Source organism: Callithrix jacchus, chromosome 1 (assembly GCF_049354715.1).
Source record: "Callithrix jacchus isolate 240 chromosome 1, calJac240_pri, whole genome shotgun sequence".
NCBI classification, from domain to species: domain Eukaryota; kingdom Metazoa; phylum Chordata; class Mammalia; order Primates; family Cebidae; genus Callithrix; species Callithrix jacchus.
Genome location: NC_133502.1, coordinates 129,566,085 through 129,593,495, shown reverse-complemented (window position 1 = coordinate 129,593,495; position 27,411 = coordinate 129,566,085). Strand labels below are relative to the sequence as shown.

The window sequence follows — 27,411 nt, the reverse complement described above, 5'->3', positions numbered from 1 at the left end:
GGGTTTCACCATGTTGTCCAGGCTGGTCTCAAACTTCTGATCTCATATGACCCACCTGTCTCAGCCTCCCAAAGGGAGGGATTACTGGTGTGAGCCCCTGCAACCAGCCTGTACAGTTTTACATAGCCTTTTATGTCAGAACAGCTAGAGAAGTTACTCTTTATTTCAGCATGGTCAGAGCAAAAATCCACCTTAAAACAATTTTATATCATAGGATAGATAGCTTATTTTTTCTCACCATTGAATTGAATTGCAACTTAATCTCTACAAAGAGTGATTGTTCCCTTTTACAAGTAAAGAAGATTTAAGATAAATTACTTCAAAGAGGATTTATGAGGACCCCAATCGTACATTGTACTTTATCTTCCATCTCTCTGCAACTGCTAGTACTAATGTTAACTTGTGTTAGGGAATTTGGCTTTTTCAAATTTGCAGGCTTTAAATCAACAGCCTCTCTTGGTCAAAGTGGATTTCAGGACTGAAAAGACTGCTCTTGGAAATGCTGCATTTCCTTCTTTTTTCACTTTCAGATCAATCTTTATAAAAGCAAGCTTATTTCATGTAATGTTAAGGGCCTAGAAGGATAAGCTCCAATCATGCTTGATTGGGGTTCTGGCTCTGTGATTTTCTTGATTTCATTCTTCTGTGTGCCAGCTTCATTGCCTTGTTGACTTCCCTTATGCTGCAAACATGATTACATCATTTCTGACTTTTATATGTATGTACAATACCATATAGAAGAAAGCTTACTTGTGATACAGAATGTTTATAAAAAGTCTTGAGGGACACACAATTGGCTTAATCTAGATCACATGCTTCTCCATTGGGTCTAGATAGATCCCATAGAAGATAAAGCCTTATGAAAAAGGAAAGAACAGATAAACTCTCAGGAGACATTCTGTTTATTACATTTGTATTATGATTTTATTTGTTTAAAGTATCACAAGCACTTTTCCAGCCTTTAAAATTTTTGGTTAAGATAATACTGACACAATAAAATATAGTAAATAAATTTTCTTAAACCCTCCAAAAGTAAAAATATCTTCAGAAAGATCTGAAGAGTCCCTGCTGATATATTATTTGAGAGAGATTATTGTTTTCTTTATTATTATTCTAAACATGTCACTATAAAAATAGTCAAAAGAATATTATTCTAACCACCTTCTCTCTTTTACAGGAAAAATAATCTGCCTTAGTATGCTTAAATGGTTAGTCCAAATTCATGGAGAGACTAAATCAGTACAATGGTATTACATCAAAATTTCATTCATCAGACTACAACCAATTTATAACATGTATCTATGTTATAGAAAATATGGATCAAATCATAGCTTAGATCAGTTTACTTACATTTCAAATAAAGAGTTTTAGCATTCTTCAAATTATTGAAGACAGGGAACTATAAATCACATAAAAGTACATAATGGAAATTTATCTGTAAAAGGTTAATTTTTATTACATTTTAATGATATACAATCCTTTGTCCTATTGTTTTGTTAATCATTACCTATATAAACTATTATGTTCCACCACATATGCATTATTCATTCCTCTGAATTTTTAAAATTAAATTAGTACTCAGTTCTGTCTGTCTCCCTATTCTCTTCTTTCTTCTTTCCTTTCTCTCCTCTCACGTCAATTATCTCACTGCCTCCAAGACATGATAGGTAAAATGACAATGCTTGAGTCACAACAGTTCTATTGTCATAAAACCCTACCACTGCATCTAACAGATTATTGCTATAATCGTAACCCAACTATATCCAACCTAACTTTATGCCAGAACACTGCACAGCATACCAGAATACTATCTTAATTATAACTATTTCTTACATTAATTTTAACATATATAAAACTCATATATATTGCTAATAGTCAAAGGAGAAATAAGTCAGATAATTTATATATTAGTACATTGCCTGGACAAAGCAAATACTCAATAAATATGAACTCTCTTCATTAAGTGTTATAAGAAAAGTAAAAATAACTGTTAATTAAATTATACATGAAACAATAAATAAAATGCAGGATAAAATTCTTAACCAAAGACTCACCTACTGCAAAGCGAGGCTACTCCCTATTCTAAAGTTCTTTGTGTCCAATTTAGCTTGCAGAAGGCACTACAGACAGTCCCTAACTAATGACAGTATTCAACTTACAATTTTTTGACTTTATGATAGTGGGAAAACAATACACAGTCAGTATAATCCTTACTTTAAGTACCCATACAAAATTTTGTTTTTCATTTTCAGTATAGTAGCCAATAAAAGAGATTCAGCATTTCATTATGAAATAGGCTTTTTGTTAGATGATTTTACCCAACTGTAGGCTAATGTAAGTGTTCAAAACATATTTAAGGTTGGCTAAGCTATGGTGTTCAGTGCATTAGGTATATTAAATGCATTTTTGACCTAAAATATTTTTAATTTACAATGGGTTTATTGGGATGAAATTCCATCATGAGTCAAAAAACATCTGAATTCTGCACAGAGAATTAGAGTTTTCCATGAATTCTCCCAAGAATATAGGCTATCCCTGTTTAGGGATTTCAGGGAAAAAAATGCAATGAGTTCTATGATTGGAGCCATAAGAAATTCAGTAGAAAAATCTAAATTGTATTCAAGAAAGAGATTTGGTGATTAGAAGAGGCCGAGAATTGATATTCTTAGGCTATAATTAGCATTTTAAAAGAATGAAATTCTACTCGTCTTTTTGAGTTGCTTGATTTATCCTATTACTTTATTCAGATAAGAACAGCTGAAAATTGCACAAGATGAAATGTTTTGCATGAGGCCAAAGACTTTGTAACCTTAAATAAGATTAAAGAGCTTTTCTCTTGAGGATCAACTTAGACAGACCCTGAAGTGTTTTCCTGGCCCTCTGACCTCAGACAGAGCTCTCTAGCTCAGCATCCCACTGGGCTACTGGTTACCACCCCTCACTGTGGGGCAGAATTAATTAGTGTCTCCGAAGCTCTTCCAAACTACTGTCCAAAGGACATACATAACAGTGGCCCTGCAAGCATAATCATCCTGTCAACCTTTTACCACCCCGTGGCCCATTTATACGGCTGGCGTTTTAACACTTAGAGTCCTGCAGTAAATTTAGCACAGCAACATGCAAAGTGTTTGATACTGTTCTCCAGAGAAAGCGTATTTAATATTTCCTTTTGCAGAGTAGCAGACCCAATTTACTCCATCCTTCCTGTTATTCAGAATAGCCTGTATTTTGGCATACAATCTTAATAGAACTGTTTTTCTAAGCATTTGAAACATAAACCGTATCAGAACAATTTCCAGGCAAAGCACCAAATGAGGGCCTGTCGGAATAAAGAAGCACAAGCTGTAAAAGGACTGAAGATGACTACACTTTCACCATTCATCATGTTTCTGTTTGAGGCACAGAGTGGGGAGAGTTTGTTGCCGCTGCTGCTCCTGGGACGGTACAGCCTATCAATCTAGCCATTTCAGCAATGCCGCTATGCTTTTCACTCTTTACTCATGTTGGAGATCTAAAGTCTTTCTGCAGATGATCCCTGCCCTTCCATCTGCTTTGGCATCTGTGCTAGGAGCAGGAGCAAAGCTTCACAGCTGTGGTTTTCCTCACCCAAGCCTCTAGGACCAACTCTGCAGATGCTCTAAACACAATATAATTGGTATATTCTTTCAACCACTGTTCATGTGTCCCTTTTGAGTTATGCAGAGAAGAAAATAAAACACATCAGAAGTAATCCTAAAAAGTTCTCCTTTTATCAAAAGAGCCACAACAATTTACCAAGCAAACAATATACTGAAATTTCTGCTAAGGATGATTCAAGGCACTGATGGTCTCCTGTGAGACACCTAGAAAGAAACACTTTGTGGAATGGCAGATAAGAAAATAAATATAACACAAAGCAATAGATTTAAAAGTCTTTGTATTTCATAACTTGTTGGTGTGTATGTCTTATTCTGTATTGTGCAACTATAACAGAATAACACACACTGAGTAATTTATGAAGAACAGACGCACACTGTTGGTAGGGAGACTGTACTCTGCTTCTCCGTTAGCTTGAGATCCTAGTCCAACTCATAGTCTTATCTATAGAATTAGTATGGGCAGGTAAGAAACCAACACGTCTAAATACATCAGACACAGTCCCATGGTGCACAAAGACTTCAAGCATCAATGTGAGAAGATACGGCGCCACTTTCATCTCGGAGCCCTTGTCTGCATTCTCCTAATGAAATATACAGTGCCACTTTCACCTGGTAGCTTCCCACTCCAACTCGTAGCCCTGTGTCTGCATTCTTCTAATGAAAATGTCTATTTGCTCTTCACTAAAGTGGACTGATAAGACTGTGAAGCCTCATCTACTATCCAAAGCCCCATTTGGAGATATATAAGGATTGGTGGGATCCTTTATCTTGTCAGAAAGAAATGAGGGAGAAAAGGAGGGAGAGAGAAAAAATTTTCTTCTTCTCTTCCCATATGCTATGCCCCTACATCATCTCTCTAGCATTTTTCCTCTGTGGTGTTGTGAATTTGAAATGGATCTCATTTCAAAAATGAGATCAGAAAACTCCAGACAGGGAATAGCATATGGGCATCTCATCTTGGATTTAACTCCAAAAGATAAACCCAGATCTATCTTTTTTCCTAAAGACTGGGAGAAAGTAGAAGGGAAATGCATTATTGCTCCACAATATTGTCCTGTCCCAACTCTTCTTCTTCGAAAATGAGATCAGTTCCTTATTTAACTCATCTTACGAGAAAAGATAGAGGAAAGTGCAGGACTTCTCCTTGACTACCCTTGCTCTGTAACTCTATGCTGGGATCTCCAGCATTTGTGTCTTTAAATCCCCGAACACCTAAGTATCAGCACCTCCATACCGCATCCTTCTCATTAAGTGTTATCTGGAAATTATTTTTAAAACCTGGCTTAGTCTTTTCATCAACAACAAATTCACCAAGTTGCCAAAGCTATGACTTACTAAAAGAAAAATGAAATACCTTACACACCACAGCATAATAGATTTTTGTGTTGTTGTTCTCATCACTCTTATTTCACTCACAGTCTAGTACTTTACTGTAATTACCTACATAGCTAAAATAATGTATATGACTAAACAAAGATCTACTCCCAATATTATTGAAATATACATAATTACAAAATATGTTTGAAACCAGTAAAATGCTACATCTGACAAGGAATTACCCTTTCATTTGTTTCAGAGCAAGCATGTGTGTGGAACTGAGAAAACACTCAGTAATGGAGATCAAGCTTAAATTGTTATGGCAGTCCTGGATATTAGACACAGAAAAGACATGGGGAGCTCAAAATATACTATTTTACCCTTGCTTTTATTCTCATACAGTTTTTCTGTTAATAAACATTTATTATATGCAAGTTCAAGAGCAGTCTTAAAGAATTCTATAAACTATTAATTTGTTAAACCATTGTTTCATAAGAATTTTAATAAGACTTTTTCATTAAAGTTTTTTAATTAAAACAAGGGAAATGGAAGAGAAACTGAAGAACATTTACAAAAATACCTAAAAATAATAAAATCTGAAAGACATGCTTCATTACTAGGATATTTATCTTTAGAGGAACAGCTAAAATATTAGACAAAGCTTCAAGCACAGGAGGAGGAGGAGGAGGTATCACTCCTTCCCGCATCAGCAGGCTTCTGTCTTTCTCATGCTTCTCTTGAAATAATTCTCCATACAAAAAAGAAACAGAATGGAACTGCTATAAGTAATAGTGGTATTTGCCCATCATAAATGTAGCCTTCTTTCAAGCATGGCTCAGGTCTTATCCATGCCTAAGAAGATTTTCTTAGTTGGGAATTATCTGGTTGCATGGAAGAGAAATAGTTATACCAGCTAAGTTAAATGGCAGAGAGAAGGAGTTATTGGAAAATTTCAGAAAAATCTCAATAAACCACAGAAAAGGAGAGAAAACTAGGAATTAAAAATTAGCTGGAACTAAAGTAGCAACTCTTTGGAACTAAACGGTCATTTTTTTTCCTGCTTTTCTCTAAGTGTTTCTGCTTTATTCTAGTTTTCTCTACATACCAAGTATTTCTGATCTACTTTCCTATGAGCTACCACTGGCTATGTCGACCCCAGCTTGCTTAAGTGTTCTAAAAGAATGACCAGAAGAACTGTGCCTTAGATCGAAATTCCTGGGGAAAGAACCTAATTAGGCACTTACAAGCCAAAGCGTAAACTCCTGCTGCATTAGCTGTGGTCAGGAAGTCTAACCATTTAGTACTAACGTTGTCCTTCCTAGGACTCTCAGGGAAATTTGAGCTGGGCTGAAAATTTGACCTAGTTTCTACCATAGGCTGTAGCTAAAAAAGCACCACAGATTTCTTGTTAGCCAGGGCCCCCAAAACTCAGCTCCAAGAGAGCAAGAACCTTGTCTCACTCTATCTGTACACAGATTAATGTGTTTATCTAACTTTGTTCCCAGACTATTGACTGGCTGACATTTTACCAATTATAGTGACCAAGAAAATTGTTTTCAGAAAATATTTAATCCAATAAATTCTTAATTTTGGTTATCTGTTAGCATGGGGTTAGAATGCCACCTATATCAGTAAGCATTTAGTTGACAGGCCTTAATTTTGGCTACCAGATCTACTTTACCCATGGCTCCAGTCCCCTCAGCTAGCTCTATGAACGCCAAGGCAAAAAAAATACTAAATAACCAGAAATCAAGGAATGTCACCATTTTTTGAATTCTAATTCTGATACAGATTTTCTTAAGAATTTGTATGTCTCTCATTCTTCTTCTTCCCCCTTCCCTTTCCTTCTCTTCTCTTCTCTTCTCTTCTCTTCTCTTCTCTTCTCTTCTCTTCTCTTCTCTTCTCTTCTCTTCTCTTCTCTTTTCTCTCTTCTCTTCTCTTCTTTTTCTCTCTCCTCCATTGCAGTCCAAAGGTCATTCAGAAGAGCCAAGCATGGTAGGCACCCACATACTAGGGAGGTCCAACAGCCTGGCATGGGATACTGGAACCCAAGAGGGATGGCCATGACATCTGTGTAGGAAAGTGCCACAGAGCCCTAAAGAGAAGTGTGAGTGGGTATCCATACAGAAGGGCATCCTAAGGTGGGCTGTCAGAGCCCAAGCAAGTGGTGAGCATTCCCATTCAAAGGGCAATAGCACAAGGAGCCTGATGTTCAGATCATGAATGAGATGAGGCGAGTGTTCATTCAAGTGGAGGGGAAATGTAGGGGTTTGGTGCAGAGTGCCAGAGCTCAAGCAAGCTGGGGGGGCATTTGGGTGCAAGGTGACATGGATGATGCAGTGGCAATGGCAGTTCCAATAATTACTGAATGTGTACCAAAATTAAAATTGGATCAAGTAAATAACTACATTAAGGATAGTGGAAATCAAGTTTCTCACTATCAGAGAAGGGAGAAAATGAGAATTAACCCCCGTGGAATTGGATTTATATTGCAGATATTGGAGTCAACTCATGGTTTAAAACGTGCAGAGATAGAACTATATAAATACATATAGAGAAAAATAAATATGTTTATAGTTAGATATGTAAATATCTACATGTAAAGATGAAATATTTCCCAGGCCTATCTACTGAGAGGGTCAATCAGCAAGGAGGTTTAATTACATTCAAAACCATAAGCACACCTGCTTCCCAGATCTTGATTGCTAAAAGCTATTCTCCACAATAAGAAAGCATGCATTCCTAAAAAAATAGCTAGTTCACAGTGGGAGCAGACGAATATTAGATTATAAGGAAATACATGAAGATATGATAAGGGCAGGGCAGAAGGATACACAACTAAGTCTGAAGAGATTCCTACAGAACAAATCTGGAATAATTTGAGTATAAACATTAATAGTTAGATTATAAACCCCTGAATAAACTTGTATCCTATGAGATAATAGTGATATAAAAACGTAAATGGATATATTAAAATTATGATGAGGACCAGAATTTTACAAAGCTTTGAAGTAGTTCTACACAAAATGCTTAATAACTACCAAGTAGAGACAAAAACAAGCTATGAAGAAAGGCCTCCCTATTCCATAAACATGGGCTAACTGGCTAGCCACATGCCAAAGATTGAAATTGAATCTTTTTCTTACACCATATACAAAAATAAACTCACATAGATTAAAGGCTCAAATGTAAAACCCAAACTATCAAAACCCTTGAAGACAACTTAGGCAAGACCATTCTAGACATAGGCCCTGGCAAAGATTTCAGGCCAAAATACCAAAAGCAATTGCAACAAAAGCAAAAATTGACAAATAGGGTCTAACTAAACTAAAGAGCTTCTGTACAGCAAAATGAACTATCAACAGACAACCTAAAGAATGGGAGAGAAAGAAAACTATGTATCCAACAAAGGTCTAGAAAAAAATCATTAAAAAGTGGGCAAGGGACAAAACATACAATTTTCAAAAGAAAACATACATGTAGCCAACAAGCATATATTTTTTTTAAAAACCCTCAACATCATCAATTCTTAGAAAAATGCAAATCAAAACCACAGTAAGATCCAATCTCACACCAGTCAGAATGGCTATTATTAAAATATCAAAAAATAACAGATTCTGGTGAGGTTGCGGAGAAAAAGGAACACTTATACATACTTGACATACTTATATGTCAAGGGGATTGTGAATTAATTCAATCATTGCAGAAACAAGTGTGGCAGTGCCTCAAAGAGCTAGAAACAGAACTACCAGTGAACCCAGCAATCTCATTACTGGGCATATACCCAAGGGAATGTAAATAATTCTGTCATAAAAGCACATGCACACATACATTCATTGCAGCATTATTTACAAAAGGAAAGCCATGGGATTAACCTAAATGCCTGCCAGTGACAGACTGGATAAAGAAAATGTGGTACATATATATCACGGAATACTATGCAGCCATAAAAAAGAATGGGATCATGTATTTTGCAGGAACATGGATGAAGTTGGAAGCCATTATCCTGAGCAAATTAATGCAGGAAGAGAAAAGCAAGTACCACATCTTCTCACTTACAAGTGGGAGCTCAATGATGAGAGTATCTGGGCACATAGAGGGGAAAAACAGACACTGGGACCTACCTTAGGGTAGAGGGTGGGATGAGGGAGAGGATAAGGGAAATTAACTACTGAGTACAAGGCTCAATACCTGGATAACAAAATCATCTGTACAACAAACCCCTATGACATGAATTTACCTATATATTGTAACATACCTGCACATGTATCCCAAACTTTAAATGAAAGATAAAAAGATAATAATTACAAAGGGCACACAAGTAAATTTACAGTGGAAAAATCTGTCATATGCCACCTTAATCTGGTAATCAAAATGAATATTACTCATAATGAGATACATAAAAAAATATGTTTCACTTGATGGCATGAGAAGAATATGGCATTACTTGTTTGATATTCTTGTCAAAAATACAGAATTTAAATCTAGTTTATAAGGATACTGCACAAATCAAAATTATGGCATATTTTATAATACAGATGGCCTGTAATCTTCAAAATCAATAGAGTCATAAAAATTAAGGAAAGTCTGAGAAAGTACTCCAGATTTAAAGAAATTAAAGTGTCATAAAAACTAAATGTGTCTTTTTATTATAAAGATTATTATTAAGAAAAGAGGTAAGACTTAAATGAGAAATCAAATGATAGTAAAAAATACATGTAAATTAACATATGAATCTTAATATTTGTATTGTGGTAATGTAGAAAGATTCTATTGATAAAAACAGAATATCTTCAAGTTCCAGCATTGCACGAGTCTAGGAGGCAGGAAATTAGAGGCAGACTACAGAAATGAAAGGAACATAGAATGATGAAGTCTTAGTGTTAACTTTTAATAACTAAATACACAAACTGAGAATTCTCTGCAATTAATTGAAGAAAGCATTTATTAAGCATTTTTAATACAAGGTACTGTAATATGTTTAATATATGTTCTCTCACTAGAAAAAGAAAGGGAGAGAAGGAAGAAGAAAGAATTGTAATTTTCATCATTTCCAATGCAAAAAAAAAAACAAAACAAAACAGGTAATAGAATGGTTACATGCCCAAGATTACATCATTTATAAACATTAAGGCCAGTGGTATGCTGGCCAATACTTAACATCTGGCTCCCTTGAGGGCAAAAATACAAAACAACAGCAACAACCACCAAAACCAGAAACTAAAACCCTGCTTTATAGAATTTGTCAGTTGCTATGTTATAAGTACTCCCATGAAGGCCAGTTTCCAGCCAACAAGTATGAAGTCTCTGAACACAGGAAATGATGCATATACTCTCCTTATCCAAGCCAGGACAAATCAGCTTCAGGACAGCACTGGTTAAAGCCAGGTTTTGAAAACAGATTTAAGTCCATGGCCCATTATGATATAATGTCTAAATTTAAACCTTGATATAAAGTGGGGGGAAATCATTTCAATGTGGAGCATGGAGGTATTGGAAAAAAAAAATTAGAGGATTGCCTTCTCACAAAACAACACAAAAACAGAATCTAATGAGAACCATATACTTGGTTACATATTTCACCAATTACTAGTCAAAGAAATAAAAAAGTAATACAAAAACACACTATACATTATTTTATACACAAATATACATTTAATATTTGATGTATGTATATATGTGTTTGTGAATAGGTTTGGGTAATAATTCTAAAAGACAGTCTTGAAAGCCATAATGCCAAATGTTGAAATTCCAAAAGATCAAAATTCCTAAAGTCTAAAATCCCCCAAAACACAATCTTGAAAGACAATAGTCCCCAAAATATGATTCTGGAAAAAATAATTTTAAAACCTTATTTAAAAGACACTTGTGTAAAGCCTGACACAGAAAGTCAAATGTCACATGTTCTCACTCATGTGGAAGATTAAAAAGTTGATTTCTTGCAGGTAGGGTATAGAATGATGGTTACCAAAAGCTAGAAAAAGTAGTGGTGTAAAATGAAGAGAGGTTGGTTAATGGGTACAACATATAGTTAGAATGGAAAAGTTTACATGGATACATGTAATGTGTATCCAACTATCACACACACCCCATAAATATGTACAGTTTTATGTACTGATTAAACCATAAGAAAAAAATAAAATGGATCATATATGTAAAGAAATACATTTAATTACATTTCTAAAAATTTTATTTGGGAAACAGAAAAAAAACATGACAGAATACATCATAGGCCACTTTAAACAATAAAATAGGTGATAATATTTTTTGTAAGCATAAGCACTCAGGTATACTAACAACAGTCATGTGATTATAGCAGTTGTGAGGAGACAAACTATACTTACAGAGAAACAGGCCAAAAAGTAGTATGTGTAAATGCATATCACTACAGTTGGTGATCGTGTACACTCAGCTTTATATATTTGGTCATCTGAAATACTGTGAAATACAATCCAATTTTTCTGATGGGATCAATGAAAAACCACAACGGGTCACCACCTCCTATGCAGTCACCCAAAGAGCTAAGATCTCAAGAAGCTTTATCTTTCACAAATGAAGATGCACTACAAGGACATCTCTTAATTTACTGAGAAAGATTCAACACCTTTATGTAGACATACAATGCTTACCCACAACGTCAGTACCATGAAAATGCACTTTTGTGCAACCAAGTTTGCAAAAAAAAAAAAAAATCCATAAAACAAGTTAGAACTCTAAAAGTCTTTACATCATCTATAACTCCAGGTTCAGAACTAATATGAAGATGAAATATATAGCATAGCAAATTGGTGCGATGTGTGAAGGGGCAGAAGTTGTGCATAACTCAACAGTTCGGCAGGGAAGTTTTTTTTGTTTGTTTTTCACCTACATTTTCGCTTCTGAGATCTTTGAAACACTCACTGCATTTGTAATTGGAGAGTGGTTGTGGTCTCCAAATTTTGCAAGTATACGATGTCCTATTGAAAGTCTGATTGTTGCTCAGGGATTTCAGTTAAGCAATTTCCTGCTTTTGCCGCACCAATAATAGTTAGCTTTTAAAATTTATCTAAGTAGCCATCATAAACAACATCATAGCCTTTTTATTGAGGAAAGAGTTTCCACTGTAGGAATAGATTCCCTATTGTAGGGAATACAGAAGAAGAAATGATATTTGGCTTCCTCAGTATCAAATCTGTGTAGGTCAGGATCATTCAGAAAAACTGAAACAATAGGATATGTAAAATGATACATAAGGTGATTTATTAGGGGAATTGGCTCATGTGATTTGGGAAGCTAAGAAGTTCCATGACAGGCCACCTGCTAGCTGGATCACCTGGGATGCAGCTGGTTGCGTGGCTCAGTCCCAGCTCAATGACCTAAGAGCCAGTGAAGTGAAAGGTGTAATTCTCACTCTAAGACTGAATGCCTCAGGAACCAGAGGGCCACTTGTGTTAAGTTCTGGAGTCCAAAGGCTGGTGAGCCTAGAGTTCTGATATCCAAGTCAGCAGAAGGCAAATCTCTCTCATTTCTCAGAGAGACCAACTCATCGTCTATATTTATTTTCTCCAGGCACCTGTCTGACTGGATGGTGCCTGCCAACATTGAGGGCAGATCTTCCCCACCTAGACAACTCACACACATGAATCTCTGGAAACACTCTCACAGATATATCTAAAATAATGCTTTACCAGGTTTCTATGTATTCTTCAATCCAGTCAAACTGACATCTAAAATTAAGGCCACAGGTTCACCTTTTGTCAACCTGGCACCCCTATGGATCTCCTTAAAACATATTTAATTTCCAAATATAAGACAGTAGCAAGGTAATAGTTCCGACCGGCCTGATACAACTAAAATGATGCAACTATGTTTATCCAACCAAAAGCGCACTAATCTCTTCTCCAGTGTTTGGCTTTCAGAATTTCAACACTTGGAATCTTAATTTCTGGAAATTGTAATTTTTTTTTCTGTTCAGACTTTTTATTTGTAAATATTCCTTTCAGGAATTCAGAGAGAAGAAAACAGAACATTAAGAGTTGGGTGTGTCTGATCAAAGCATGGAATAGCAAGGGTCAGCCAAGAAGTGAATAATGGGTATCAGTAAGAGTTTGCAAAGAATGAAGAAAGGTCATTAAAAGGTGGTTTCATCCCCAGTGGAAGAAATTTAGCTTCATTGATTTGGGAGATGATTTTAGAGTGAGGCAACAGGGTCTTTCTCTGACCATGAAAAGGAAAGATCGGGCAAGGGGTGGGCAGACAGGTAGGGAGAAGGCAGTGGAGGAGGATGAAGGTGTCAAACGAGCTGGCTAGTGGTTAGGCACACGGTCACAGGAGCACTTGGGTCCGAATCCTGGCTCTGGAAATTGTTATTTTAGGATTTTAAATATTAGGGATTTTAAACTTGAGAGATTTTGATCTTCCAAGATTTCAACATTCCAGTGTATGTCTTCAAGACTGTGTCGTAATATTATGATTGGCACCCAATTAGTTATGTCTTATGAGATTGGTTGACTGACAATATGTAAGTAGATAGATATGAACAGATAGATGTAAAAGTGAGACTGATGCATTGTAATGTGATATATTGTACGTTAGAGATTACATATTGCATATGTAATATAGATATGAGATTGACATACTTTCGAACCAATGGTTAATTTATATGTCACCTTGTCTGGGATTATTCTGTATGTTTCTGTAAGGATGTTTTTGAATGAGATTTACATTTAAATTGGTGCAGCCACATTGATAATCACTCACTCTCGGAGGCTATCTCCGAAGGTAAATTTTTCCTTCAGAGTCAAGAAACAACTAAAGCAACAACTCTGACCTGTGGAACTTTTATTTTCGGTAATCATTTAACTGTTCCTGATACCATTCATTCAGATTCACTGTTTGTTGTCATCAAACTACCTTGCTGATTAGAAATATCAATTCGTTTATCTTTTTATTTTTGAGAGAGAGTCTCACTCTGTTGCCCAGGCTGAAGTACAGTGGTGTAATCTTGGCTCACTGCAGCCTCCACCTCTTGGGTTCGAGTGATTCTCCTGCCTCAGCCTCCTGAGTAGCTGGGATTACAGGTACGTGCCACCAAACCGAGCTAATTTTTGATTTTTAGTAGAGACAGGGCTTCATCATGTTGGTCAGGCTGGTGTCAAACTCCTGACCTCATGATCAACACACCTCTGCCTCCCAAAGTGCTGGGATTACAGGCGTGAGCCACCATGCCTGGGCTAGTTTTTTCTTTTTCAGACTAACAGAACTTGTAAAGTTAGTATAAAAAATTAATTTATTAGACTGTGGATTGAAAATCAGACTCATATTTGTGGTCAAAGGGGCACTCATAAATTTAACCAAGTCAAGGCTTCAAATAGTCCAAGCTGCCATCAAAACCTTGTCCCTTGGAATTTTTTCTAGACTGTACCACCTGATCACAACATCGTAAATGCATCTCAATCACCTCTGGACCCTGCTTATGTTATTCTTAGTCTGTTACTTTTTTAGTGCTGGTTTCAGATTACATATCTTGGTTCTTCTCTATTTGTTTCCTCCGCTTTCCCCAAATATGGCAATCATGTGTTTGTCTTTTCAATTAGTGACATCTATAGTAGATTATGATATCATTTAGTTAATAGATAAGGAAGTGTAGGCTCAGGTTAAATCAGCACTCTGCCTGAGGCTAGGCCCAATGATAGATAATGCGTACTTTGTAGAGCTGGCTTTACAATTCTCAGTTCAGAGTAGAGTACTGGGGTCAGCAGAGTCTTACAATTGAATTTCTTAATATTTATCTTTAGCAACCCTCAGACATGTTTTATATTATATTCATATGGCCACTATATTATAATTACTAGTCATTTTTAATAAATGTCTATGTTCACATACTTTAAATAGGCTATGCTGTTATAAACAGAATCAATGAAGAAAACAGCTCTGATTTTGTAGCATACGCCACATAACTCTGAATACATATAAAATAGATGCAGATTGACAAAAGGAGAATATATTGTTCTGGAACCGAGCAAAATTATCAAAGTGTGGCTGTGTTGTTAGTTTCTTTCTTTTTTGAGATAGAGTCTCACTCTTGTTGCCCTGACTGGAGTACAACGGTGTGATCTCAGCTCACCGCAGCCTCCGCCTCCTGGATTCAAGTGATTCTCCTGCCTCAGCTTCCCGAGAAGCTGGGATTACAGTTGCCACCCCACCCCACCCCCACACCCAGCTATTTATATATATATATATTTTAAGAAGAGACGAGGTTTCAAAATGTTGGCCAGGCTGGTCTTGAACTTCTTACCTCAGGTCATCCACCTGTCTCAGCTTCCCAAAGTATTGGGATTATAGGCATGAGCTACCACACCTACCCTTACTTTCATTTTTAGTACATTCTTTATGCCTCCTCTCCCTAAGGAGGAGAGGGACTAACAATAAATACTTAAAAATGTAATAAGAAGTTGTAGGGACATAGATGAACCTGGAAACCATCATTCGCGGCAACCTGACGTAAGAACAGAAAATCAAACACCATAAGTTCTCACTCATAGGCGGGTGTTGAACAATGAGAACACTTGGACACAAAGAGGGGAGCATCACACAGTGGGGTCCATTGCGGGGGGCCTACAGGAGGGATAGTGGGAGGGAGGGAGGGGGAGGGATAATGTGGGGAGAAATCTCAGGTATAGGTGATGGGGGTATGGTGGCAACAAACCACTGGCCATGAATGTACCTATGCAACAATCTTGCATGATCTGCACATGTACTCCAGAATCTAAAGTACAATAAAAATAATAAGTTTTATAAAGCAAGAGAGACAAATAACAGAATAGAAACACAAGGTGGGAAAAGAGAGTCCCTTCTAAATTATTCTCTGGAATAGCAAACCGACCCCCTACCATGCCCCAATAACAGCAAGGAAGAGTTGAAAAGTCTATTCCTCTGGTGCCTTCTTTCTGGATTGAACTTAACACCACCAATATTTTCAAATGATATAAAATTTTGTTTCCGTGCTGTATGTTTTTATGCATGAGTTTACCTGATCATTATAACAACTGAATGAGGTACTATTATTCATAATTTATAGAATAGACAATAAAAATCAGGAGATTCAATAACATTTTTAAGCGTTAAGTGAGAAAGTGAGATTAAGCACTTTATACTGAGATCTTATGAAATCAAACACGTGTCTGTCTACCATGGCTGTTTCCTGTGCAATCTGTTGAAACCAACCAATATATGGGACAGGGGAGAGAGAAGCAGTTATGATGATGTAAGAATTTATATTGATCTCAACAATCCAGCCTCAAAAGCAATATCTCACTCAAGAAACATAGTTAAGAAATAAAAGAAATTCCAAACAATTTAAGATCTTTAGCTGCATTTTTCAAAGTACAACGAAGGGAGCTTACAACCCATAATGACACTTCTTTAAAATGTCCTTTTTGTCACTGATTAATTTTTTTACCCTACTATTGCTCCTACACAACAGAACTCCCAAAGTCTCTGCAAAGCTTGCTTCTAAGCCCTCACCTGCATACGCCTTTTCCTTTTTTCTCTTGATTTTATTTCTTGTTCTGCATTTTCAAGCTCTGAAAATCTTTGCATAAACCACCTTATTACTCCTAAAAATATGGCAAGATATTATACTTAGAGAGGTTGATGTGCCCAAGGCCTTACATCTAGAAAATGTCTAAATAGATGTATCTATTTTCAAAATCATATTTTTTTCAGTATACCACACTACCAGTTTTATACATCAAAAAATCCTATAAGCTATTATAGGAAACCTGAATTTTTAATTTTCAGATATTTCCCCCTCTGGATAGTTAATGACTTCATTTCATACATATATGGGTAGGTGTCCTCAGCGGAAACAGAATTAAAAGTCTCCCATTAGAATAACCAGAAGATGCTGGTTGACATCATGAGCAACACTTGCATTCACACTGATGCTTTATATGAACTAATCTTGATACAATCCTAGACTGGACAGAAATTTCTCTATTCTGTATATAAGAGTAACCATGTGGCTTCCAAAGTTTAATGTAAGGTCATTAGACAGCATGCTGAAGGCTCCGTCAGTCTTGCTCATGTAGAAATGGCTTTCGAACTAGTGGAGTAGCATTTATTTTCCTACCACTTATTAACCCTTAGAAAGCCTTTTTAACTTATTTTCTAGAAGGATATTTTACTAAAAAGATATTAATTTCCCAATTTAGATATCTAATGACTGAACCCCAGTTGTGCTTATCATCATCTTAGTCCTGGTCTAAGTTAAAGATAATGGTTTAGGAAACTTACATGATTTTTAAAGCCCTTAAGATTGCATATAATGGAATTTAAGTGATGCTGCATTATTGGCAATCATCCTGGAACTAATAACAGTAGTTATTGGGCCTATAATCTGCTAGGAATTAACAGACAACGTCTTTTTTCTCAATTTCCAGGACATCATCATTACCATTAAAAGGCAGTTAAGATGATAATGTGCCACTGTAAATTCATATGGTGGACAGCAAAGGGTTATAAATGAAAGTGCTGAGACAGCAGTTCTGACTCAGCCTTCAATGTTCTTTCTTTGGGGCTGCTGCTTTGAAAAAAGTTAAAACGACAGAAGAGTGGGCATCCAAAATAAATGGTTTTGTTTGTTGGCTTGTTTTGAGGGGGATGACTCCCATCCTAACGGCACTGTAAAAATTTAGTATTTTCCCACTCAAATGACAGAGTTTCCTGTGGGACTGCTTCCACAAGAATTTATAATAAGGACCAAGAATTTCAGAACACAGGAATGCAATTACAGCACACAAAGAGAGTAGGAAAACAGGCCAAGCACGGTGGCTTATGCTTGTAGGAGGCTAAGGTGGGGATGACCTGTGGTCAGGAGTTCAAGACCAGCCTGACCAACATGGAGAAACCCCATCTCTACTAAAAATATGAAATCAACCACACATGGTGGTACATGCCTGTAATCCCAGCTACTCAGAGTCTGAGATAGGAGAATCACTTGAACCTGGGAGGCGAAGGTTGCCATGAGCTGAGATTGTGCCATTGCACTCCTCCCTGGGTGACAAGAGCCAAACTCCGCCTCAAAAACAAAAGAAAAAGAAAAAGAAAAGAGGACAAAAACATTAGGCTTAAAGAAGCAAAATCTATAAAGATCATCCAAGGTAAGGCAAGGCAAGCAATGTGCAAAGTTCAGATTTAAAAAATGACAGAGAAATATGATTGACATCAATAAAAATGTGTTGAATCCCTACTGTGCTGCAGGCACTATGCTATACATGGGTGATGATGCAGAGAAAACAACTGACATGGTCTCTTTCCTTGTGGAGCTTACATTTGTCTGAGAAAAACATGCATGATACATATTCTAAACACATGTGCTAAATATATGTAACTTATAATGAAATGAAAAGTATGAGAACATACAGCATGGGATTCTAAGCAATCAAAAAGAAAGCAGTAAAAAGCAGTACAACAAAACAAAGAGTTAAATGAACCAATAAGGATTGATAGCAAGACCATTAAAGCCTTAGAAATCACCAAAATAACTGGAAATTCAATAACCTACAGAAAAGGTGGTTAAATCACCACCATAGTAGTAATAATGATGACTTTCAATTACTTAGCTCCTGCTTTATGCCCTGCTATGAGCTTTTATAAGATATTTTATTTTAATCTGTATGACAACCTGATTGAGTGGGTGTTAGCATCCCATATTTCCAGATACATAAACTGAAATTTAGATGACTTTCCCATAATGACATAGCTACCAGCCAGGAGTTGAATTTAAGTCAGACAAACTGCATAGTCCATTCTCTTGACCAAATACTAAATCAATCCCCATTACCAACCAGAGAATAACACCTGAGATTCAATAGCTAGATCAATTATCTTAAAAAGAATATAAGGGACTACCGTGAAGACTGGCAAATAGAGGAAATACACTGCTATTCGGGCCTATAAGAACATGAGTTCTTTATTACCAATGTGCTATGAAGGTAGGATTGATGTTCAAGTTTGGCTGTCTTTTCATTGGTTATAAAGAAATAAGGATAAATAAATATAACTGGTTAACTTAGCATATCTATAAATCTGAAGTATAATCTTAGTTTCTCAAAATTTTGTTATTTGAATGATCTTTATTCATTTAAAGAATATCCACTCCAAAATACATTTGAGACACCTTAAACAAGGAGGGAAATATAGTTAAATCATTTATTATTAGAAATAAAAAAGAATTAAGAAACAAAAGTGGTATGGAATTTTCAAAAATTCTGATTGAAGAGGGATAGAAGAAAATGAGGGAATAAGATTTCAGTCTGAGCTTTGGAGAAACAAAGGCAGAGAGAGTTAAGATCTGATATGTAGGGCACATTTTCTGCTTGAAAAGTAGTACATTTAATCAGAAAAAATAAGGTTTTTCTTCAACCTAAGCATTAAGAGGAATCTGACACTGTGATCTTCATACGTGGCAAGTTGAGCAACATAAGGAATCCATTTAATATTCTCCTTAATTATCTTCTTATAGTATTTTCAAATAATTCCTTCCTTTTTAAAGACATATGGAAAACAACTTTTGATGTATCTGCCTAACTTATTAGCCACAGAGTCCAGCTGCCTCATACCTGATACATAACCCAAGTTGCGATAATAAGATTCAAAAAAGAGAATTTGACCTTCTAGGCTGACTGCTTGGAAATAGTGGGTTACACTATGACAGAGCTTGAAATAAAAATTTATTTCTTCAGTTGTTCCCAGGGTAACTACCTTTCTGAGGCTTGGTTTTCCAATGTTTTCTTGAACTTAATGATATATTCAATTGGCTTCTAAAAATTTTTTTTTTTTTTTTGGTAGCTAGCTTTAGTTTCTTTAATTTGCAACCCAAATTCTTAATACAATTCGGAATTTAAGAATCATAACAAGGTATCATTTATAGAATACCTGAATCAATATTTTTCTGGATTACCAACTAGTTTTAACTCACACTAACTCTGAGGCAGCCATGACCAGCCCTACTTAACTTACAGAAGAAAAGGTAAACGTGTTAGAAATAATGTCTAAACAGAAATTTACATCACAGATAATAAACTGACCAAGGTTTAATATGCTATCTCTGCCTTCTCTCTGCAATTTCTTAAAAAAGCAAATAGCATTAACATTGGTGGAGAAGTTACACACAAATTATATATACGTTATACACATATATAAAAATAAGTTATGCACAAACATCAAACATATATGTGTAATAAAACGGTATGTAAATATTGAACACTAACTTCATAGAAAGTTTTATGTTACATATTTTGCAAAAAGTTTGTCTTTTCTTAAAAGCAAACCCTTGGGGTTAGTGTGTTTTAGTATTCGACAGCCCTGTGTCTCTTATATTCTGGATCTTTTAAGGTATAAAAAGCAAATATCATCAAAATATCAAATTTGCAGAGGAGGGCAGGGTAAGATCTTAGCATCCAGTCTGCGCCCAAGAACAATATGGCCTTTTTCTTTTTTTCTCTGGACACATGTTACCCACCAGGTCACAGTACTGTATCAACTTCCTTTCCCCCTTGTTATCCACATCTCTTTACTACAGAGATACGCACTGGACTTTCTTTTGACTTGCCGGTAAACAGATGAAAATCTGCATGTAAGGAGCACGTCAAATCAAATGAAGAAAGAAAAAAGCAGAAGCAGCTAATTTTGAAAATTAAATATTCTTTCTCCAATCAACAGAGAGAGAGAAAACTTACTCTTGTTTCTCCATTAATGGAGTAAGATGTGGAAAAAGAAAGCAGAGTATTATCCTGATACCATTCTCCCCTAAACAGTAAATCCCCCTTCCCTCTGTGGTACTCTTATGACATATCAGTAGCATTATCTCTCTTTGAGAAAAATGCATCAGAAGTAGCGAATATTTTGCCTAAGTGGGTATGAATTCAAACACCCATATTTTTTAGTTCAAAGTCTATAACAGAATATTTTAGAGTTACGCCATTCTGAGGACATTTTGGAGTAATAAATAGGGTCAAAACATGGGAATGATGAGTTTAGACAGCAAGAACAAAAGCAAAACAAGAACATATGTGCATTTAATTAAAATTGGGATAGGCAGCACAGTGGGTGAATGTGCTATCTTGGCAGGCAGGGGAGTCAGGCATATCATCTTCCGTGTGATGTGACCTGCCTGGGCAAAACATTGGAACCCATAGGGACTCCATTTCCTCATATTTAGGGTGACTTGAAAACATTATGAAAAAGTTAAGCAAATTAAGAATTTCTGTTTTGCTTTGCTTTTGTTCTCTCTCTTTTAAACACCTTTGAAGAGCATGGTACAGTGGAATTTGCCCAAGCTAAATTATAGTCACAAAATCAAGACATTTCCTTTGATCTCATCCATACTTTATATAATCTGGGACAAAGCACTGTGTCAGTCACTGTCCTCTTAAATTCTTCAAGTTCTTGCTTCAACTTACAGACTCGAACCTACCTGTCCTTTAACTCAATTATGACATAGGTAGCTACTGCTTATGTATCCTTGAAAACAACAGGCAGAGGGGACTGCGTATCTTTTCATGCTAAGCTTGGTTTCTACTGTGACTGATTACTTCGTTTAACGGTCTTTCTAACAGACTTAGCTCAAGTTCTAAATCTGTGCTTAGCTCCTACCCTGTCCTGACTCTAAGTCACCAGCAGACCACAAATAGTACCCATGCCCCTAGTTCTCTAAGACCATGCTCTTGTGGATTAACTATGATGTAATAATAACACTCACCTGCCTGTAAGGATACAGTAGCTAAATACATCTTCTGATGGCATACCTTTCCTACCACATTTAACTTCCCTGTATGTTGCCTCTAGTCTGATTCAAGCTTGTCCCCGTCCTTACCCCTTGCAGTGCATCTTATACCAAAATTATAATCTGTGTTCTTTCCTCCAATTCAGGTCTTTCATTGACCTTACATTCTCCTCTTCCCGACTAGCATGCTACCTCTGTGCCAGCAAATAACACACAGAACCCATCTAATTTATGATAGTTTAATCTTTTAAACCTTATGTTCTCCACCTATTTAATAAGAAAGATCACCAAAATAATAAAAGGTCTCTTTAAACTCTGAATTCCTTCACAACCATGAATTACATACCTAATAAATGACTCCAAATGTTCCTTTAGATTTTATAAGTTTCTTCTTCCAAACCTTACACTTTCTACTTAGTATTATAAAATCTTAGAAGTTACGGCCTTCGTTTTCTTCAGTTTTGTTCCTTGACTTCTCATTTCTCTAACGTCAATCTTTCTTCTAGTGAATAGAGTAATGCCTTGAATCTAAGAAGCACTCAAAGTTTATCCAGTTAAATTGAAGAGATTTTCTTTAGCCAGGGAAATTATAGAACAATGCTTTGAAGGGAAGGTCAGAAACCTATTAAAATAGAAACAGAATGATAGTGGTAGCCATGATTTAAAAAGTAAAATTCTTGATATTTTAAAAATCCAAATCCAAAAGGACTTGCTGAGAGATTGGTTATATGAGAGCAGAGGGTGTGAATGTCATCCAGAAGCTCCCCAAATATTTCTGTTCTCCATTTATCAGAGCAGATGGTAAAATTTTCCTTTCTGATCAGATATTTTCTTATTCTGGCCAATGAGTGAAAGCTCCTCCTGGACTGAGCATTTAAATTCTAGTAGCCCTCCAGAGTTCCCTTTTTATATCCCTCAGTTAACACAGAGATCAACAACAATGTTTGAGGTGGACTCTTTCACCTAATCAGAAAATACCCCAAGATCCCCATATAACTCATGATGAGTATGTAATATGGGGGAGAGAATTCTTTGTTGTTTAAAGCATTAAAATTTGGAATTTAATTCTTACAGCAGAACAAGACTTGTCTTCCTTAATGATAAAATAACGTTCTCTAGAAATACACCACCATTCTAACAAAACCTAAAATGTATGGCATTGGTTTTGACTGGTTGGTATGTGAAAAGGAAAGGGTGGTATTGAAGAGCAGTACATTGAGTTCATACCATACAAAAGTATAGCATTGGTAAAAATATCACCTGTGGTGACTTGAAAAGCAGATAATAAACCCAGTGAAATTTTAGCTTTATAGGAAAAATGGAATATTAGTATGTGGTGACTGTCATCGGCAGCTTTGGGCAGACTATTGTAAGAACAATTTTCAAAACTTGGCCAGTTTGCAAAAGGGAAAGAAAAGGAATAAGAAAGTTCCAAAATTTGAGAATTTGCAGCTCTGAAAATAACTGTAAAAGAAAAGTAAAAAAGAACAACTGTAAAAGAAATCTTTTAAAGAGCAAATAAAAATTTATAAAATGTGTTGAATGACAAAAGCCAGTCAAATCTCACTGTGTCAAGGATTAAACCAAGAGCCTCATCATCACAGTCATTTTTTTTTAAAGTCGGCACTTTGGGAGGCTGAGGTGGGCAGATCACCTGAGGTCAAGAGTTTGAGACCAGCCTGGCCATCATAATGAATCCCCATTTCTACTTTAAAACACAAAAATTACCTGGGCATGGTGGCTGGTGACTGTAATTCCAGTTGCTTGGCAGGCTGAGGCAGGAAAATTGCTTGAACAAGGGAGGTGGAGGTTGCAGTGAGCCGAGATTGCACCACTGCACTCCAGCCTGGGTGACAGAGTGAGACTATGTCTTAAAATAAAATGATTAAAAAATTTTTAACTCTCTGAGTGAATTAACAGGTTGAGATCCAAGATGGCTGATCACTAACAGCTCAGGATTGTAGCTCCCAGTGAAAGCTCAGAGAACGAGAGGACACCACACTTTCAGATGAATTTTCGTCGCTCACAGACCAGCAGATTTCTAGTGGAGGAGCCCCACCGGTTGCCAGCGTGACTCTTGTGGCCAGTGCAGCGGTTTTGCCGGCGTCTTGGCTAGGCAGGTCTTCATGCAGAATAAATGGGACTGGTTCCCTTACTGACCGGTGTTTGGAGCTCCAGGAAGGCAGAGCTGCTTGTTACGGACTCAAGAAGGAAGCCAGACCAGAGATTCCCAGGCAGAAGAGCACCATCAGTCTTATTGCTGCTATTTTGGCCGGGGCAGTGGGTTGCTTGAATCCCAGCACTGGGAATCAATAAATTGGACATCGACTCAGAAACCTAACTAGAAAGGCGGTAATTGTAAAGATGACAGATGGGTAAATTTCTAATAAAGGGAAAAAAACAGCCTAAGAAGGCAAAGCATACCCAAAATCAGAACCCCTCTCCCTCTACAGGGAATTGCAGTTCCTCGTCAGCAATGGAACAAGCCCTGGTGGAAAAGGACTGTGTTCCATTATCTGAAGTAGGCTTCAGAAGGTGGATGATAAGAAACTTCTGGGAATTAAAAGAACGTGTTCTAACCCAATGTAAAGAAACTAAGAACTTTGAAAAAAGGTTTGACGAAATGCTGAAAAGAATAGACAATATAGAGAGGAATATAAGTGAACTAACGGAGTTGAAAAATACAACACAAGAACTTAGTGAAATATGCACAAGTTTAAATAGCAGAATGGATCAAGCAGAAGAAAGGATATCAGAGGTCGAAGACCAACTTAATGAAATAAAATGACAAGACAAGAATAGAGAAAAAAGGATGAAAAGGAATGAGCAAAGTCTCCAAGAAATATGGGACTATGTGAAAAGACCCAATCAACGTTTGATTGGTGTACCTGAATGTGATGGAGACAATGAATCCAAGCTGGAAAATACTTTTCAGGATACTATCCAGGAAAATTTTCCCAATCTAGCAAAGCAGGACACTATTCAACCCCAGGTAATACAGAGAACACCACAAAGATATTCCTCAAGAAGAGCAACCCCAAGGCACATAATCGTTAGATTCACCAGGATCGAAATGAAGGAGAAAATACTAAGGGCAGCCAGAGAGAAAGGCCAGGTTACCCATAAAGGGAAGCCTGTTAGACTTACAGCAGATCTCTCAGCGGAAACCCTGCAAGCCAGAAGAGAGTGGGGGCCAATATTCAACATACTTAAAGAACTTTCAGCCCAGAATCTCATATCCTGCCAAACTAAGCTTCACAATTGAAGGAAAAATAAAATCTTTTATGAACAAGCAAGTACTCAGAGATTTTATTACCACCAGGCCTGCTTTACAAGAACTTCTGAAAGAAGCATTATACATAGAAAGGAACAATCAGTATGAGCCTTTCTAAAAATATACCAAAAAGTAAAGAGCATCAACATAAAGAAGAATTTACATCAATGAATGGATAAAATAGCCAGTTAATATCAAATGGCAGTAACCCTAAATTTAAATCAACTAAATCCCCCAATCAAAAGATACAGCCAAAACCTAATGGTATATCCAAAGATACACAAAGACTCAAAACAAAGTGTTGGAGAAAAATTTACCAACCAAATGGAGAGCAAAAATGAATAAATAAATGAAAAGCAGGAGTTGCAATTCTCACATTTGATAAAATAGATTTCAAAGCAACAAAGATACAGTGGTAAAAGGATCAATGCAACAATAAGAGAACTTAATACCCAGATACATAAGACCCATAACGAGATTTAGACTCAACGAGACAGAAAATTAATAAGGATATCCAGGACTTCAACTCAGATCCGGAACAAGTAAACTCAATAAATATCTAAAGAGTTCTTCATTTTAAATACACAAAATATTGATCAGCCATTATTAATACCCATTTTTAGAATGAAGCAATATTCCTGTTCTCTCTCCCTCTTTTTCTTCCTCCTCTCTTCCTCTCCTTCTCTCCTTTTTTTACTTTTCAACATCCTAGTTCCTCACCTCTACTCGATACATTTCTCTGAAGAAAAAAAAAAAATTAACAGGTTGAATAAAGTAATGTAGTATTGGGGAAATCCTAGACGTTCTAGAAAAATGGGCCCTAGAAATGTGTTCCTCCCACCAAAGTCTCATAGGATCAAGACACCTGCAATAAAGTTGACAAGATAAGTAAAGACATATCACAAAGAGGACCATGAGTTTGACTATTGGTACATGTTTCCGACTGGAATCAAGTAAAGAAACAGCTAAATACATTTCTGAATATGTTATTCTGGTTAAAAGAACCATCGATTTGGATGACAAGAGACTGCAACTGCTTAAAATCTGAAATGACTCTCTGTGCCTGGCTTTTTTCACTTAACATAATGACCTCTGGTTCCATCCATGCTGTTGCAAATAACAGAAAGTTATTCTTTATGGGCTTGTACACTTCTGCTGGCAGGAATTAGGCTGAGAACACTGCTCAGTAACCAACAAAAGTTTATTCTTAATTGCTCTTATGAATATGGTCAAGGAAAAAAACAGAGAAAAAGGAAACCCCAAGAATATGGAGCTGAGAGTTAGAAAGAATATTGAACTTGGGATTGATTGAGGACCAAAGTAAGCAGCATCCTTCATCCCTAGAATAAGATACCTTAAAATTTTTAATCAGTTGGGTGTTTATTCAGCAGAAAAGTAAAATGTCTGTGTGCTTCCCAATCTTTCCCTTTCTCAATTAAAGTACTTATTATCATTTCTCAATCATATATTAGGTAAATTGTACATTAGGTTTGTGTTAGTCATCAGTTCAATGTCTACATTTTTCAGCATCTACAAACTTCTCTCTTCAAGATCATTTGCATGATTTCTCCTCTAGTTTATTTAGTAATGTATAGAGGGAGAGAGAGAAGGATGCTGAGTTTTCACAAATGACTTGTGAATGGAAACAATGCATGTCACTATAGGGCAAAAATTTAGGGCTGGGCGCGGTGGCTCATGCCTGTAATCCCAGCACTTTGGGAGGATAAAGTGGGTGGATCATGAGGTCAAGAGATCGAGACCATCCTGGTCAACATGGTGAAACCCCATCTCTACTAAAAACACAAAAAAATTAGCTGGGCATAGTGGTGCGTGCCGGTAATCCCAGCTGCTAAGGAGGCTGAGGCAGGAGAATTGCCTGAACCCAGGAGGCGGAGGTTTAGGTGAGCTGAGATTGCTCCATTGCACTCCAGGCTGGGTAACGAGCGAAACTCGATCTCAAAAAAAAAAAAAAAAAAAAAAAAAATTTAATTACCAGTGCAAGACTGTCTTTTTTCTTTCTGGCCTGGGGACCAGCAATTTTCAAGCAGGTCATTACTCTACCAGTCTAGATCCCTGAGTGGTTACAATTACAGAGTTTCCCACTTACCCATAGTGTCGGGATCCGGCATGTCTGCCAGGGGGCTACCGACCTGCGGGAGTCCCCAAGACCACCAACGTAGATGTCTTGTTCAAGCTGAGGGAGAGAGTGCATGGAAGTGAAAGAAGAAAGGAAAGTGGAGTCTGGAGGTCTGAGTGACCTGTAGTCAAACAGCAGCTTTATTTCTGTGGGTGACAGCTTTTATACCTTTTTTCTTGTTACATTTACTTTAGCTCAGCATTTACTTTAGCTCAGCAGAAAAGGGGGCAAACAGAAAAGGGAACAGAAATCACGTAAAAATAGGTATCAGGGGCTT

At 36.6% G+C, this 27,411-nt stretch overlaps 1 pseudogene; it reads right to left on the bottom strand.

The window, feature by feature from the left end:
- The window catches only part of LOC100396710 (chloride intracellular channel protein 4 pseudogene), a 135,816-nt pseudogene extending 108,690 nt beyond the window's left edge, over positions 1-27,126 (bottom strand).
- Between the last annotated feature and the right edge of the window lie 285 nt (positions 27,127-27,411).